General features: G+C 34.4%; 2 pseudogenes across 2 annotated transcripts; both read left to right on the forward strand.

Annotated features, from left to right (window-relative positions):
* Positions 1-1,940: 1,940 nt before the first annotated feature.
* Positions 1,941-3,764, forward strand: LOC144545537 (dehydrodolichyl diphosphate synthase CPT3 pseudogene; annotated as a pseudogene). Its single transcript, XR_013508539.1, has 2 exons — positions 1,941-2,004; positions 2,912-3,764. The product of XR_013508539.1 is annotated as a dehydrodolichyl diphosphate synthase CPT3 pseudogene (transcript).
* A 5,893-nt stretch (positions 3,765-9,657) lies between these two features.
* On the forward strand, positions 9,658-16,736 carry LOC144545752 (putative linoleate 9S-lipoxygenase 4; annotated as a pseudogene). The gene is made up of 9 exons (XR_013508577.1): positions 9,658-9,856; positions 12,228-12,508; positions 13,429-13,666; positions 13,951-14,292; positions 14,404-14,489; positions 14,588-14,695; positions 14,867-15,174; positions 15,306-15,569; positions 15,789-16,736. The product of XR_013508577.1 is annotated as a putative linoleate 9S-lipoxygenase 4 (transcript).
* The last annotated feature ends 258 nt before the right edge of the window (positions 16,737-16,994 follow it).

Here is a 16,994-nt window from a genome sequence, read left to right on the forward strand (position 1 = left end):
AGAAATAAACAACAATGCACCGAAGGTTCGCAAAATCACAGCAAGCTCGCACTATTGATAAGAGGAGATGAATAAGGAAAACAAATTCAAAAACAAAAACAAAAACAAAAAAAACCCTAAATTCAATTCAGTTCAAGTACCTATTCTAGAGGAGCGAAGTCGTGGAGGTGCAAATGCGAGGAAGGTGGCAGAGGCGACGATCTGGCACAGGCGGCGGTCGACCACAGGTGGCGGTCGGGCGTTTTCGCGTTTCTGCCTAGAGCAAGAGACAGGGAAAAGAGGGATCGGGTCAGAGGATAGAGAAGAGAGAAGAGGGTTTAGGTTTAGCTCAAGGTTTGGCCGGAGAGGGTGGAGTTGAGGCCGGATGGGAGAGAAGGCGTGAGATCAAAAAGGAGGCTAGGGTTGCGTTCTGGCGCTGGCGCGCGTATTTTTTTTTTACCAAAACTTTCAGCGACTGGGGAAGACGCTGGTCGCAGATACGGTCGCTAAAAATAATGGTCGCCGTTAAATTTTGCTTTTTTTTTTTTTGAGAAAAATCGACTATCTGCGACCGGCGTCAGAACCGGTCGCAGAAAAACAGTTGTGCTGTAGTGAAATAAAATGATAAAATATGGTATAAATATTTTTTCTGATAAGTTTCTAATTAAAAACCTACATAAAATGTTGATAAATTATTTTTCTCATACTTGCTAAATAAAAAAAATCATATGTAATGTAATATAAATTAATCTAATTTTAATAGTAAAATTAGGGATGGACTAAAGTTCTTTATAAAGCATAACTCCCTTGTGTTTTATGCCTTTACTTTTGTTTTTAAACTTCAACATAATCTCCATATTAAAATGTGCTTAGAGACCAAATTTTATATTTTTCAAAAATTGTTTACTTCTGTATTAATTAGAATATTTGAATATCATTGTTTTTTGGAAAATTCTAGACCATAAAATACAACCACTTCCATAAATTCTTAACGAATAGTAAAAAAATAAATATAAAAATATAAATTTGGTCTCCAGACGCATTTTAATTTAGAGATGAATTAACTATTGAAATCTTGAAATTACCGTGGAAGAACGTAAAACACCAAATTACCTATGCTTTATAAAACTCCTTAGTCCATCCCATAAAATTATATAGTTATATATATATATATATATATAGATATGCTAATGTGCTTTCGGTAGCATATGGGCCGAAATACACACGGTTCAAATTTGAAATTTCAAAATTCCAAAAGTTGATCTGAACCGTTCATCTTGTTCTCCATATTAATATGTGCTTGGATACCAAATTTTACATTTTTTCTGAATTTGTTTACTATTTATTAAGCCACTTTGAAAATCGCTAATCCAAACTTTTACTGTTTTGTTAAGCCACCGTTGGATCAACAATTTTGTAAAATCAGCAGCCACCGTTGGATCAACAATTTTGTAAAATACTTAATAAATAGTAAAAAAAATTCAGAAAAATGTAAAATTTGGTCTCCAAGCACATATTAATATGGAGAACAAGATGAACGGTTTTGATCGGCCATTTGGATTTTGAATTTTAGATTTATGGTCCAATGCACAAACCCCTCCATGAATTGCAATGCACCATAGCCCATCTCTCTATATATATATATAAATAATTTAATTTATAATTTTATATTTATTAATTATCCTATATTGTAACGGGTACAAATTAGGTAGGTTAACAAAAAAAAAAACATTCCTATCTATATACTTATGTTTGATGTACTAATTCAAAATAAAAATCTTATTCATTCCTGCTTTATTGTAGGGGCCGGACAAACAGTTGAAAGGGTACACCCCCTACGTTGTCAGTTGCTGGTACACTGTAATTCAATTCAATTTCACATGCAGCCTGTCTTCCTACGTAAACTCTTTTTTATCAGACATAACATTGAATCTAGCTCCCTTCTCTCTCTTTAGTCTTTACCTCCTCCCTCAAATTAATACTAGTCTAAGGCGTTTCCTATATTCACAGAAAAATCACGGCAAGGTACTCTCTCTCTCTCTCCCTATCTCTAAGAATAGTGTTCTCAATATGTACTTTAATCTGAACCTAATTAACCAGGGTGTGTCCTTGCATCCTCTGTGGATGCAAGCAAGACTTGTTGGTTTTTTTTTCGATCTAAAGTTTTTCTTTTGTTCGGTTACCATGGATCCAATTGCCTTCCAATTCCTTGCGTTGGTTGCCACAGAATATTCCTGGTAGTTCTATTAAAATAAACTTTGGATACTTTGGATCGGTAAAAATTCTACTGATCTTTGTATGCATAGAAAAACAAATATATTGTTTTCTTTCTCTAAATTATTATAATATTTTCTATGAATGAAAACTTCTCCCATATAGGAATTGGTGTGTCTGGACACCGAGTTGCTCTGCAGTGGTAGTACTTTGGGTTTGTACTTGTGAGATATAGTGTTTTTGAAAATGAACCATCTCCTTTTAACAAAGGCATGAATGAAGAATTCAGCCCTCCAGCTTTTCATAACCCTAGAATGAAGACTATCTTGCACTTGCAAGTAATCAGTGATTATTGTATGCTGTTTTTTGCCACTAGATGAAGGGTGAAGGATCTCTGTATAAGACAAAATGGCGTTTTCTTTATAAATTAATGGAAATAGACAAAATGACAGCCCATGTTGAAGTTCTTTTATAATAAATACAGAGTTTTTTGTTATTTGCTGATATCCTCTTCCATCACCAGTAGTATGAGGTGATTGAACATTACTATTGGCTAGTATGCTGATAGTTAACCTTTTGTAATTATGTTTTCCTCGTAATGGAAAATGGGCTTTTGCCTTTATTAAAAAAAAATAAATACAGAGTTTTCAAAATAACTCAAATTAATTTTTTTTTTCAGTCACATATATTTATTAAAAGTCTCTTTTGCCTAATGTAGGTTTCTTGCTTGCGTTCTCTCCAGATGGCTATGTATGGCAAAAGCATGATATCTGTAGCCATTCTATTAGTCTCTTTTGTGATGCGTAAATGCCTCTTTTTTATCCTCTCCATGGGCCCAATACCAGTCCATGTTGCGTTCATAATGGACGGTAACCGCCGATATGCAAAGAGATATGCCGTGTGCCAAGACAGTACCGACTCAGGTACTGGTCACCAGGCCGGATATAAATCCCTCATATCAACCGTCCAATACTGCTTTGAAATGGGCGTGAAACATGCAACAGTTTATGCTTTTAGCATAGACAATTTCAGGCGGGACCCGCAAGAGGTTCAGGCATTAATGGATTTGATAAAAGATAAAATTGACAAACTGTTGACGGAAGAGAGTTTGTTGAAGAAATTTGATGCTAGGATCAACTTTCGGGGTAATTTGGAGCTTCTTACTGACCCGGTACGTTTATCCGCAAAAAGGGCAATAGATATGACAGTGCACAACAAGGGACCAATGCTCTCGGTTTGTGTGGCCTACACTTCGACCGATGAGATAACATATGCAATAAAGGCATCGGTTAAAGAGAAGAGAGAGAATGTTCCAATTGATGTATGTGATCTGGACCGAAACATGTACACGGCTGGTTGTGTGGAACCCGATATCATTATACGGACTTCGGGCGAGACCCGTTTAAGTAACTTCCTTCTGTGGCAATCAGATTGCACCCACTTGCAGAATCCAAAGCCGTATTGGCCCGAGTTCTCTCTAAGACACCTTGTTTGCGCTGTGCTCGAGTATCAAAAGGTTCATGGTTATTTAAAGAAGTGCAAGGGGGAAACCAAGAAAAATAAATGAGACTCTTGTTATTTTTTAAATTATTGTGGTTATGACTTTTGAGTGTTGTCTGTGAAAGGTATCTCCCAAACTATTGTATTATTATTGTGTTGTGAGTGTTGTCCTCACGAATATTAAATTGTCATGCACGAGTATTGAAGTGGCTCCCCTTATTGTATTATAATTCAAAATAGTTAGCAGGCTCATGGCCTCCTATCCAATTGTAAAACAAATAATTAGCAATTGAGCATACAGGTAAAGAAGACACAAATATCAGCTCGACATCTCTGGTTGGTTTGTATTTACCATTATTCAATTTCAGTTAATAACAGCAAATTAGTAGCAGTACTGTTTTGGTACTGCATAGAATTGGTACACTGGTTTGATATGATGATTGTACTATATTGTAAGCTTCATTCATGACTGGACATGAGTGTTTTCGAGTAGTTTTCATGTGCTAGATATCTTTTCTTTTTTTTGGTATTCAAACAGCCCGTAGGCCAATTACATAAGATTCCTACTACATCAAACATTGAATACAGAATTTGCATTACCCGTTTTATCCCAATAATAAATCCTACCATAGTTTGCTAAAGTATGTGCTATCTTCAAACCCTCTTCAATTCTACTACAATGCATAGTTTTTAGACTAGTCATAGCATCTGCTTGAAGTCTCCAGGCACTCCGGATCTCATCATACGACCTCCAATCATATAAAATAGGGAGCCCACCTTATAATGATGCCACTGTTTCTGCAGAGTCAGATAATACAGTGCCAAATCCCTTAGCATAATATGAATTTTTGAGTGTGTAAGGACTTGTTTGCAAAAAATACAACTGTTGGTGATACCAACTATTAACGTTCCAATATTTCTTGGCATCTCACCTTTAAATATAATTGTATACAGAATATCAAAATAGTTTACAATGGCGCATTTGTTTAAGCTAAGTATAGTAATGTTTAGCAAACTGCCCACAAAAATCCAAAAAGGTTATATGAGGCCTCCTAGCATGTGTCCATCTATCGTCGAACCTGGACATTTTTAATTTTATACTATTAATAGTTAAATATTAATAGTGTGAGTAGAACTAGGGTGTTAGGAAGCTCACACTACTAAAAAAAACATTAACCAAACATTGTATATTAATTAGGGCTGGGCAAAATAGCTCAAACTCGTAACTTGCTCATTTATAGCTTATTTTAACTCGGCTCATTTACAACTCGAGTTGGCCAACTCGTTTAATAAATGAGCTGAATTCGAGTTGGCCCCGAGTTACATAGTATTGGTCACAATAAATCCCAAAATAATCAAACTCGAATCTCTAGACTGTTATTTGTGCTTTGAGATTCGTGCAAAATATGTTTAAACTTGTGTTGTAATACTATCACTAGTTAAACGAGTTGTGAGCCAACTCGAGTTGATAACGAGCTGAGTTCGAGTTAGCTCTACAACTCGTTATTACCATCTCAACTCGAGTTAGCTCGCTCGTTTATTAAACGAGCCGAGTTCGAGTTGGGGGTAACTCGCTCAAACTCGGCTCATTTACAGCCCTATATATTATAAATATTTTTTCAAAATTTTCATTAAATCTGTATTCAAATCAAGAAAACACTATTGGAAAAATTTACTCTAATATTCATACACGATTTTTAATAAAGAATCATATATAAATGTGCTTCAACATTCATACACTATTCTTTATTCAAAAACCATGTATAATCGGACTCAATTGTGCACGTCTTTTTTATTAAATAAACATGTATGTTAATGTTGTAGCGTATTTTCGGACACGCATATATGAATGCTCAAACAATTGTACACGGTTTTGTAATATGATTGTGTGTGATGAACAACTACCGATGTATGTTTAGTTGTATTGTGAGAATAGTTACATTGTAGAGAAACCTAATTTGAGAAAAATATTAATGAGTTTTTTTTTCTTTGTAGTATTTTTTATGAATACTAGTTTTTGGATTAACAGTTATTAATATTGTTTATATATACTCTATTAATTGAAAGTATAATAATTAGCATATAATATATCAAAATTGACTCCTACGTTAGCCGTGTAAATAATTCTATTGATATTAAATTAATGGCAAAAAATTATTATGATTTTCGACAAGTAAGATCATCTTATTATAATTAAAAAAATATTGAATTAAGTAATTTAATATCATGGTAATTTCTATGATATTCAGATGTAATTATAAGCATAGACAAGTATATATAATTTATCCCACGTTGATGATTAATGCATGCACATTCAACAAATTATTTGAAAAACTTAAAGAGAAAGATAAAACAATCGATAACCAAAAAAAAAAAGTTAGAAAATTAAAGAAACGTCCGAACGGTTCGTAAAAAACTTTTCCAATGAGATTAAAATCTCACTAATTACCATGAATTTGATATCCTCTGAACAGGGCCTAAAGCTTTAGATGCAAATACAAAGCTTTTTGGTTTCTGTGCTTAACATTTGGGCCTCAAACCCAAAATTCCTAACACCTCGCCTTTGAGATTTTTGTTCAAAATCAGCACAATTTAACATTACGCTCTCCAAGTAAATTACTAGAAGAGGATGTGCTAGCAATGCCTCTATTACGATCGAGAATGTGAAAATGAACTTGTATTGCTAGCTTATGCAGAAATATGAAAGTGTTGGATTTATTGCCAACTTCGTTGGATTTAATGCCAACATTGAGCATATATGTAATCTAATTATGGATTGTTTACTGTCATATATGATTGTCAATCAAAGTGATGAAATAAGGTAATAGACAATTAATATATTCATTAGGATGTGGTCCATAAATGTGTAGAACAATTTAGGCAAATATCAAATCATTGATGGAGTGATTTAGAAATTTGCAACTCAGAAATCTGTCTTTATGGAGGGTTGTGCTGTCCGCACGGATATCAATGCAGTCACACAGTTTTTGATGCGCCAGCACGGTTTTTGATGCACAACACATTATACCTTTTTCATTTTGGCAGATAACCATAAAGGTTATTATATATAAGGATTGGTCCCCAAGGCACAAGGTAACCAAGAAAAATACAAAAAACTGAACATATGTTTTTCTCATAAGAAAAATACAGTTTTGTATGTCTTCTCTTCTTCTTTCACCATCAAAGAATAGAGAAGAGAAATCCATTAGGAAATATGGAGAAGATTTCTCAAGGGCCACACCTTGCTGTCTTGGAAGACTTATTCCTCGACCCGACGACAAAAGGACGTGAGAAGGACTTTTACCATTGAAGACTTGTCTCGTGCTCACGGAGACAGCTTGCTCTACAAGGCTTTGGTTATTCCATGACAAAAGACATGGAATCATGTATTATGTTCTGCACTTATGATTTATGTTTTGGGTCTTTTTGGCATAGGACGGTCCTTAGGTTAAGGTGAGGAACTGTTTCTCTTTTCCCCGGGATGTAAGTGTTTGACCCCTAGATGAGATGTAATTCGTCATCGACTTGTATTAAAAATTACGTGAACAAGATAGTAGGTTTCAAGCTAAATCATAAATATGAAATAAACTTGTATCTTGACAAAACTTCTCAAGGCTTCTAAAGCTTCATCTTCTCTTCCATGTCTAGACCCTATGTTTCCACTGGTACCATCTCCATAACATCACAAGAAATAATAAGAGTTTTAAAAATAAATTATCTCCTCTACTCTTTCACCAAAAAGTAGGTAATAATATGATTTTGTTGCAATACTTATTAGAAATAATTAACTTAATTAATTGGTAAATTAGTCAAATAGTTACAGTGAATGTATTTGACTTTTTTAGATAGATTAAATGATTTGGTTTTTTAGAGTCGTGTTGGGTTGTGCAATTCATCTAATTGATATTTATCTCATGTTTAATGATATTTATTTTCTATGGTATCTAAAGGACACCATATAGCATATAAATTGATATGTTGTCATTTGTAATTTGGAAAAGAGTTAGAGAGTAAGATAATATTAATAATAGAAGTTAAATTTTAATCGTAGAGTGTTCTCTTTTTCACTATTTAATATATCATGTTCATATCAAATACTAACAATACTACAAAAAGATTTAGGTGTTGTGTAATTGAAGCATCATCTATTTCTTCTAATCCATATAACTCACATTATGGCACCTTTATTTATTTTTACTAATGGCTTATATCTTTAAGAGGTATAAATGCATCTAACTTTCACAATTCACAATTCATCTATGGTATTACTATTAAAGGCAAAATCATTGAACTGCAATCCGGTTCTATATTTCACTAGTATAAGGACAAGTAAGAAATAAATTATTAACATATTCCTCTGCCCCACATAAAGAACAAACATTATCTCCTTGCCGTACCTTTGTTAAAATTATATTTTATCTAACTAACCACTTAGAGATTAGAGGGCAATTTGAATTTAAAAAGAAAAATATACCCCTTATTAAGTAAACCACCATAGTCTAATCATATATATATATAGTATGAGTGAATTAAAAGTACATTATTAGAAGTCCATCTTTATTTAATTAAATCCTGTTCAGTTGAAGAGAGTGCAAAATTTTCAAACAAGAAACAAGATTTCCAATCATATTTAAATTCAACTCCTACTAATTGCCTATCTACAGGGATATTTAAATTATTTCCTAACAGTGATGAATAAATGAGGAAATTTAAACATGTTTAATTAAGTGCACATTCTTCTTGTCATCTATCAAGTTAAAATAAAGTATTTTATAACTGTTTTTTACAACAACAAAAAAACGTCTAAAATTGTTACAAAATACGCGCTGGTTATGTGTTGTTATATATGTGTTAGTACAAGCTCATCTTCTTATAATTATGATCAATTAGCTGATAAACTGATTACCAACTTCACCTTGTTTCTTTACTGACGATGAGGAAGACATGTAATTTTACTTTGGAGAGCATAATGTTAAATTGTGCCAACTTAGAACAAAATTCTCATAGGCCAGGTGTGTCATTTGCAAACTTCTCCCCTAGTTATACGGAAATAGTACATTGGTCCTTTGAGAGTAAGCTATTTCACAATTTGAATGGGTTAATTCTTTACCAACAACTTGGTAAGAAATTTGGAATATTTCTCAAACCAATTATTAATTAAGTAATTGAAAGTCAAAACTAATAAGAATTTGCTGTAATTTTATAATATGTACACAAATTCTATGCTAATTAAACACTTTTTTAGGAAGAATATGCATGAGTCTAGCACTATGCTAATTAAATATTTAGTAATTTAAGGTTTTATTACGTGTTAAGAATCGTTATTTTGAGTTGAAATAATCCAAATTATTGTTTAATAAATATCAAAGCGGATATCGAATATGATTATTACATTTGTTAATAAATGTCAAAGGTTTTTAATAAAATCTATTCAACTTAACATAATTAAACTAATTAAGTTATTTATTACATGAATTAAATATATATTAATTTCTTAATGTGGAATGTATACTAGTCAATTAATGACGTGTTTGACATTTTTTTTAAATATAAATCTATGTATTATGCCCCTAACCCTAATACTTAAAACATTTGACAAATCATCTTCCACTCGTAATTTTTATTTATTTCTTAATTTATTTATTAGTGCTGTTATTGTCATTATTATTATTGTCCTCGCTGAATTATTCGTTATGGAAGGAGTTTATTTTTCTTCCCAACTCATTTCTTTCTCTTTATAAAGAACATCCATACAACAACAATATATATATGGTGCAGTCCTCTAATCATCTCTCTCACTCTACCTTGAAAATCAATAGTACACAAGTTTAACCTAATTGAGCCTGTAATTAACTTAATCAGGTTCCATATTAAATGATAAGGGCATATACCTTATTTCATAAAAATGCATATGCCTTATTTCCAAGAAAGGCATATGCCTTATATCCAAGAAAAGCAATCGTACACAAGATGTTTATCCATGCATTGAGCTCGAAGAACAAGGAGGCATGGAAGAACGTGAAGATCGCCGGTTCGGTAGTGTTGATGAAGAAGAATGTGTTGGATCTCAACGATTACAATGCATCTCTGCTCGATGGGGTCCATGAGCTCCTTGGTCAAGGTGTCTCCTTCCAGCTCATCTCCTCCACCCAAACTGATAAAGGTAACTAAAGTCTCTCTCTCTCTCTCTGGCACCAGTACTCTAATGTCTAGTTGGGACATGTAGCTGTTTTTGTTGGAAAAAATACATGGGGGATGAAATATTTTCTTGAGGTGGAGAGAAGAGAAGAATAACAAACAAAATTATTTCTATTATCAACTCTTAATATTATTTGCACAACGTTAAAAACAAAACAAAAATCTAAAAACACAATATATTCATACATTCCTTTACTAAAATAGTCAGATCTTTCTATAGGAAATTCCAAATGACTTGAAACTTTCACCATTTAAAACTCGAGTTAAAAACCTTTATAGCCATAGGTCATACAACCAAATTGATCTACGTTTGTCCTTACAAAATCCCTTTTTAATCAGCCTCAATTTTTTTTCCGCTATAAAATTTTAGGTGATTTATTCAAACGAAACTTTATTATAGAAAATTTCATTTATCATTCAACAACCCCCTTAACCTCAATTTCTTAAACAACTTGATTGGCAATGGCTTCATAAAAGTATTGGCAACTTGACATTTACTATTCACATGTATCAATTCAATATTCTTATCCTTCACACATGCTCAAGATTGAAATAAAATATCACATCCATATATTGGATCCTTTCTCAATAAACTAGATTTTTTGCCAACTCGATTGCTGACTTGCTATTCAAATAAATTTGTGTAGCCACATATTGAGCAAAATTAATCTCTTTGAGTAACCTCCTTAATCAAATCAGATGACACACAAATGCTGCAGCCGCCACATATTCTGACTCACATGTATGATTGGTAGCTTCTTCGAAAGCCACGTAAAAGCCAAAGCTCCAATGTAAAAGGAAAATCCCGAGGTGCTATTTATATCACTATTCGAATAACCATAAACTCATATTAGTGGATGAATTACAAAATAAACCAAAAGATATAGTACCTCGTATGAAACAGAGAATCCATTTCATGGCTTTCCTGTAAGGAATTCAGGTTATATTATTAGTTTACAATTAAATCGTGTTTCTATCAGAATCAGCCAAATGTAAAATTAAATACAAGATAGAATTTACCACTAGAAGGCCAGCGCAGATTTCAAGTGCTAGTCGTAACCTTCTTCTCTTTTCTTGCGTGTTGGACGTACACAACAATAGAAATCACACAACTATCAGTATCCAACACAAATAGGATCAAGAGCAATTGTGAGTCGATGTGCTAGCACCTAGCAGACATCCCCTTTTTTCTCTCTCTTTCTTTGTTTAAAACTCCTAGAATTTGGAGTTGCTAGCACCAATCAGATATAATGTAGAACATTTCCATCATATTCAATGTGTTAATTTGATCTCGGTTTCTCCATATAGACTGACTTACTAGCCCTACTGCATAAAAAATATCCAGCCTTTTGCATGTCAAATACCTCAAACTACCAACTAGCCTTTTGCCGAGAAAAAATTATCACCTTTGATCTTGTTGCATCAGCATCTTCTCGAAACAAGATTCATCAATTGTTTGAAAAAGAAGGTAAAGTGTGGTTTTATCAATCATGTGTGTTTCTTTGAGCGCCTTCAATTGATTCGATGTCGGATTGGACGTTGTAGCTGACTCTTCATAGCTAGTTTCAGCTACTTCCCACGTGTCTTGGACTTCGAGCAAGGCATGACAATGAAACTTGTCCAGATGATATCACAGCGGAACTCACCATAGCTCTGATACCACTTTGTTAAAAATAAGTTGTGGATACAACACTTTCTTAAGGTGAAGAGAAGAGAATAACAAACAAACTTCTTTCTATTATCAGCTCTAAATATTCTTTTATATAACAACATAATACTACTTTTTTAATCCTAAACATCAGAATAAAATTATAAATATTCATACAACATTAACAAAAAAAAATAGAATTCTAATTAAACGTACAGCACAGTAAATTCTAACTTACCTTTATTAAAATCGCTATAACATTCTATATGGAATTCCAAATGACTTAAAAAAATTCACCGTGTAGAACTAGAATTAGAGACCTTTAAATTCATAGGTTATACACCCATATTGACCAACGTTTGCCCATCCGAATTCCTCTTTAATCTGGCTCAAATTATGTCCACTGTAGAATTGTAGTACTTTTATTGAAACCTAGCTTTATTAAAGATAATTAAGTTTACAATTCAACAATTCTAAGTTTCAATATTACTCCCACATCGGTGAGCTTTTGACGAATGAAAACCAACTTTCGACTTGACTTTGTACAAAATAAATTTGTCCAGATATGAACGCATTGAACATAGAAACGTGAAGTTAGATACCTGATGTTTACTTTCTCTAGACTTTCAGTTCTATTTTATGCATGGCTACTTGCACTTTTTTCTGTACTAATCTCCATTTTTTATAGCTACTGGGAAAGGCAAGGTGGGAAATGCAGCCAACTTGGAGGAGTGGTTGACGACAGCGGAAACAGTGGCGGCAGGCGAGTCGAAGTTCAAGATACATTTTGAATGGGATGAGAGCCAGGGAATTCCTGGCGCTGTCATTGTAAAAAATAACCACCACTCTGAATTCCTCCTCAAGACGCTTACTCTTGAGGGTGTGCCAGGTAAGGGAAAGGTACACTTCGTCTGTAACTCCTGGATCTACCCCAAGTACACATATGATCGCGTCTTCTTCACAAATGAGGTAGTTTTTAATTTGCTTTGCTTGTTTGTAAAAGGTGAATTTGAATGCCTAAGGGACCTTTGGGTGGCGCTTTTTACCAGGAATTAATAGAAATGAGATTCATTTCCATTCCCATTCCCATTCGTAGCTAGAGTCAACCATATATTTTATCATTGCTTGATCAGAAAATGTTTTTTGTGATCATATTTTAACTAGTATTTCTTTTCGAAACTTGGTTCCAAACATTTAAGATTTTTGTTTCCAATCAACTTCAGAAAAATTTAATTGCACTAATTTTGGTATGATAATTTTGGTTATTGGACTCGTAATTGCACTAATAATTATAATTTGTTCCGAAGTTGGTGCCCGGTCATACTCATGGGCGGATCCATGAAGGAATTAGGATAGGCAAGTGCATACCCCTGGATTTGAATTTTTTTTCGACCAAGAACTAATTTTTCATGGTGCCTACCCTAGGCTGAGTTAGTATGATTCTTGGACTTATTCCTTTCGAGCTTTGGTCAATTCTGCGTATTGTGTTTTTTTTATTGGATTTGTGATGCTCTATTTCGCAAATAGAATGAGAAGTAGAAGAGAACAAGAAAGGTCTGATAGTAGGACATATCATTGCAATTTTAAGGAAATGGCCGACTGAACTTTTTGGGTTTTTTAGTATTCTAAGTTTTGACATCAATTTGTGAAAAATATTTCAATACTTTGTCAATTGATTTTATGATTATAACATATTCTTTTAATAAACATAGTTATAGGAACTGAGTTGCAATTATGTACCCGATAAGTTAATAGATTTGAACCCAACTAGTGCCCTACCCTGATAGAAATCCTGAATCCGCCTCTGGTCGTACCATATATGTAGCAAAACCACTAAAAAGGAAAGACCAAAATTAATCTATTTGTCAAATATATATCAATTTTCACAGCCATACCTGCCGAGCAAAATGCCACTGCCATTGTTGCCATATAGACAGCAAGAGCTCATCAATCTCAGAGGTGATGATGTGGCAGGCCCACTAAAAGAGAGCGATCGGGTCTATGGCTATGCAGTCTACAATGACCTAGGTGACCCCGAAAAGGGTGATGATTATGTACGCAATGTTCTCGGTGGGCCAGAGCATCCCTATCCTCGCCGTGGCCGTACCAGTCGCATGCCACTTATTTATTTATCTTGTTTATTTACTGCATGTGAATGTCCACTGCAGAAGAACAAAGATTTATATACTAGTATTTACCCAAGGTTCTGAAATATGTATTGGTACAATTCTGATACTACTTAGATCGGAGCAATGAAAAACTAAGTTATTCATCACCGAAGAATGTCAGTACCATGTGCTGCCCAAAACACACAGAAGAGAACTAAAATTGCTACATATGTACCAATTTCATTTCTATATTACAAACTAACTTGTCATGCAAGAATTTAAAAAATCCTTACTATTTATTTGCAGATCCAAACTCCGAGAGCAGGCAAGGCTTACTGCATAGCCTAGACATATATGTGCCACGTGACGAGCGTTTTGGCCACCTGAAATTGTCCGACTTCCTTGCATCTGCCTTAAAATCAATTGGCCAAGCTCTCTTCCCTGCACTCAAAACGATCTTTGACCAGACACCAAATGAGTTTGATTCGTTTAAAGATACCTTAAAACTTTATGATGGGGGGATACCCCTGCCTCATTGGCAAATGCTAGAGAACCTGCGCCAGGAAATTCCATTTGAATTCATCAAGGAATGGTTTCCAAGTAAGGAACATGTCTTCCGATTTCCCACTCCGAATGTGCTCCTTGGTGAGAATAAACCTTTAATTGATTCTTAATTTAAGATTAACCTTCAATCTCTGTTAATAAGAATACTAATTTAATTGATGAATGTTATTTATTGCTCATGTTAATGCACAGATAATAAATTTGCTTGGAGAACAGACGAAGAATTTGGACGTGAAATGCTTGCTGGGGTGAACCCAGTGGTCATCAGACAGCTCCAGGTACATCATTCTTTTCCATATGTAGGAGTTTTTCTCCAAATAAATCTATAATGGCTCATATTTTGTTGTGAAAATAAGTCAAATTTTTATCTACACAGGAATTTCCCCCAACTAGCAACCTTGATCCAATGATATACGGAAACCAGATGAGCACAATTAAGGAGGAGGACATTCTAAAGAACCTTGAAGGAGTCACAGTTCAAAAAGTAATTTAAATAGAAGCACATAGTACCATTATTATAAGTACAAAACCGAACATGATTTTTTCTTTTATGAATGCTAACTTTTGGCATATATGATGCTTTAGTCATCCATGTAAAAAAAAATAAAAAAAATTGGGTCTTTGCAACTTATTATTTGTGGTTCTTCTTTGACAGGCACTAAAGGACAATAGGTTATTCATACTCGACCATCATGACACTTTCATGCCTTACCTACCAAAAATAAATACATTGAAAGGAAACTTTATCTATGCCACCAGAACACTCTTGTTCTTGAAAGATGATGGCACGATCAAGCCGCTTGCTATTGAGCTGAGCCTACCGCACCCTGATGGGTTGCAAAAGGGTGCAGTAAGCAAGGTGTACACACCAGCATCAGAAGGCGTGGACGCATCTATTTGGCAGTTGGCAAAGGCCTATGCAGCAGTCAATGACTCTGGATATCATCAACTTATCAGCCATTGGTGTGTTTTAACTTAATGTTAATTCAGTAATTGCAATTAAAATTTTATTGTAATTCTTACTTGGACTAAACTATTAGTTATAATATTAGTTAGATAACACTTAAAATAAGCATGTTCAACATCTTTTTCAGGCTCAACACCCATGCGGTGATAGAACCATTCATCATAGCCACGCATAGGCAGTTGAGCGTCACTCACCCAATACACAAGCTCATGAGCCCCCATTACCATGACACAATGAATATCAATGCCCTGGCACGCCAGACACTTATCAATGCTGGTGGCATATTCGAATCTACTATCTTTCCTCAGAAATATGCCCTTACAATGTCGTCTAATGTATATAAGAGTTGGAAACTCACCGAGCAAGGCCTACCAGATGATCTCATAAAGAGGTATGGCATATGAAACCACTTGTAGCATTACAGAGAAATGCAACTATTAAGTTTAATAGAAATACGTACTTAATATTTCTAAACATCTTAATTGACTGAAATATATCTGTTGGATATTACAAGAACGTGAACCTTATTAACCTAATGACAAGAATACAAATTAAATCTTCTGTAAGATTGTATAATAACACAAATCACCTTGATATATATATGTTGTAGAGGAGTCGCAGTTGAAGACCCTTCAAGCCCCGATAAGCTTCGCTTACTAATCAAGGACTATCCATACGCAGTTGACGGTCTTGCCATATGGTCGGCAATTGAATCTTGGGTTAATGAGTATTGCTCCCTCTACTACCCGAACGACTCAGTTGTGAAATTTGACACAGAGCTCCAAGATTGGTGGAAGGAGATTCGGGAGGTTGGGCATGGTGACAAAAAGGATGAGGAATGGTGGCCCAAAATGCATACAGTTAAGGAATTAACCAAGACCTGCACCACCATAATTTGGGTAGCCTCAGCTCTACATGCAGCTGTTAATTTCGGTCAGTACCCATATGCCGGATACCTCCCGAACCGCCCTACTATTAGTCGTCAACCAATGCCTGAACCAGGAACAGAGGCATATGAAGAGCTAACGGAAAACCCTGATAAGGTCTTTCTAAAGACAATAACAAGCAAGTTGCAAACTCTATTAGGAATTTCATTGATTTAGATCTTGTCTCGGCATTCATCAGATGAAGTCTACCTCGGGCAACGCAACACACCAGAATGGACATCTCATAAGAAGGCACTGGATGCTTTTGACCAGTTTCGTGAGAGACTGATTGGAATAGAGAAGAAGATCATCGATTTAAATGAGGATCCGACATTGAAGAATAGAAATGGACCAGTAAATTTTCCATATACATTGTTATACCCGAAAACTTCAGATGAGAGTAAAACCGCCGGGTTAATTCCAAAGGGAATACCAAATAGTGTGTCCATATGAGAGGTAATTTGTGTTTTTTATTTATTTTAATTTTATGAGGTTGTTTTTGTTGTGTCCCGATCTCATTTAAGGGCTTATTCACAAATGATGTTGGTTTTGTAATATAGGTCTTTTGTTCGGACCTCATTGTAATTTATGTACAACAAATAAACTTTGTGTAATTTACTTTTGAAGTAAGAAAGAAATCAGAAAATTGGCTTAGGCCTCCAAATTGTGTCTTCCTCTATTGTGTTGTGTGTGTGCTTGTTAAACCCCATTAAGTGATATCAGAGCTGATCTTTATTGTTCTCGGTCCGATCAGTGGTTTCAGTATTAAGATCACGTTTCATTTCTCTGTTGCAGTCCTAGGGTCCGATCAGTGGTTTCAGATTGTGTAGTGTGTTTATATATATATATATATATATATATATATATATAGAGTACGGCTAACGCGCTTC

Source organism: Carex rostrata, chromosome 28 (genome assembly GCF_964058835.1).
Source record: "Carex rostrata chromosome 28, lpCarRost1.2, whole genome shotgun sequence".
In the NCBI taxonomy this organism is placed as follows: Eukaryota; Viridiplantae; Streptophyta; class Magnoliopsida; order Poales; family Cyperaceae; genus Carex; species Carex rostrata.